The sequence below is a fragment of the Lepisosteus oculatus genome, chromosome 24 (assembly GCF_040954835.1).
Source record: "Lepisosteus oculatus isolate fLepOcu1 chromosome 24, fLepOcu1.hap2, whole genome shotgun sequence".
NCBI classification, from domain to species: Eukaryota; Metazoa; Chordata; class Actinopteri; order Semionotiformes; family Lepisosteidae; genus Lepisosteus; species Lepisosteus oculatus.
The window spans coordinates 15905938-15908002 of NC_090719.1; positions in this window are offsets into that span (position 1 = coordinate 15905938).

The following is a 2065-nucleotide window of genomic DNA, read 5'->3' on the forward strand; positions in this document are numbered from 1 at the left end:
TGTGACCTAAGGCTAGTTTGCAATGAAAAACACAAAGGAAATTGACAGAGAATGTTTTAGCTTGTCTTAACCACAGGCGCAAGAGAAAGGAATTTTATTGCAACTGAAATCTGGTTCCTTTTTGGTGTTACTTAAGCAAAATTAAATTGTGTGAGCCATGCTCACTGTAAGTGTGATTTTTGTAGAATTCCAAAATTATGTGGCAAGTGTGTTTATGGCCCTTTGACAAACCGCCTAAATAACAATAATCTTCAAACAAGATTGTAGCAGGTGGGAAAACACAGAGGCCAAAATCATCCATGTTTTACCGAAGGAGAGAATTCCTGTAATGAAGGGTTGACAACAAAGCAAATCGTAGATCAAAAGCATGTCGCTTCATGTGTTGCAAAATTTTTGCACAACCAGCTCTTTAGATATTTAATTGATAAAAGCAGAATTAATTTAAAAATGAGGGAACTTTGTTATGTTAATGTAACGCCAGTGAGTGGATAGGAAACAATACAAGTTAAGCAGACCTGATATATATTTACATTAACTCTTCATTAATCAATATAGAAAAGCATAATTGAAAACAAAAATAATTAGACATTCCAGTGTGTACAGTAAATTAGACATCTGTAGGGTGAGGTATAAGCATTATCCTCAATAAGAACATTAGAGTGAAATATCAACTTGACCTCAATAAGGGGGAAATTCAGCTACTATGCCATCTTGAAACCCAGTCCCACCAGATCTTGGACACTTACCATGTTTGACATAGTCAGTGAATTCATCTGAGGCATCTAAGAAAGATTGCTGCTATAAGAGGTATGTGTGAACCAGTAGGTGCTACTTGGGTGCAAGGGCACTGTCTTGTGGATGAGATGCGACGTTGTAATCCTACTCTGCCACTCTTGAAAAGGGTTTAGAGGTGTTTACCCTGGTGCCCCAGCTTAGTTTTGTTTCATGCTTTCCTAGTCCTGCCTCAGTCGCACTCTCTGTAAGTTTTGCTACATGTAAGTACTGTAATTCCTCACTGCTCCTTACTTGCGGATAAACTTCATTGAATCAAAATAACCTTTTAACTCCTATCTACTGTATATGGTACATAGGAATCTTTCAGGATGAATAGCGCTACTGTACATAAATCCAGGATATCTGTTTTAATCAATTCAACTAAATACACCACAGTATGACAAACTAGTATAACATGCATGTGAAAGAAAACAAAATGTAAAAATGAATTTAGAGAGCTTTATGCCGTGAACAATATACTGCACTGCATAAAGAGAAAGAGCAGATGTACAGTACAAACTTCACTGAGCCAGAGCAGCAAACTGAAGAATCGACACCAGATAATCTCCACAGAGGCCACAGGAAACAGACCATGAGAGTTTTTTTTTTAATATACAGCAGAATACGGCATAAACAAAAAAGGCAGCTTTTAATGGTGGCTTGAATGTATTTTTATTGCGTTGACCACCCAAGCAGAAACGACTGTCTCAGGGTGAGAATCCTCTATCTCTGACAGCCTGGAAATCCCATCTGCTGGTGAGTTGTTACAATAGTTAAACAGGTGGGTAACTAAAGGATTAAAGCAAGGTGAAACTAATACTGAAGAAAATGCCAATTCTGACATGCTTTGTGAACACCCTGTGTTATTCCATCACAGTCATGTAGATGTTTCTGTCTGGCAAACATCACTCAGGCTCCTCGGAAAAGATGCTCCCTTCCCCTCCCTCACATCCTCATCACCAAAGCAATGCCTACAGGTGACTTTTCGATTGCTTTTCTTGTCTTTTGAAATGAAGTTCCTATATATACATATATGTTATCATAGCCCCAAAGCTGGAAATAGGAATTAAAAACATTGTCTTTTTGTGCATGGCTTGATTCTGCTGTCTGATAGTGTTTTCAAAAAATATGTTTTAAGCAATGACCAATTCACTTTCTCCTTTCTGGCTAATAGCAAAAAAAGGCATGCAACAGACTGTATCACCATGTAGAACTAAATAAAAAGTTTAGAAAAAATAGCAGCAGCCTGAATGCATAACAATTGTGCATGTGATAGAGGGGATTCCCACAC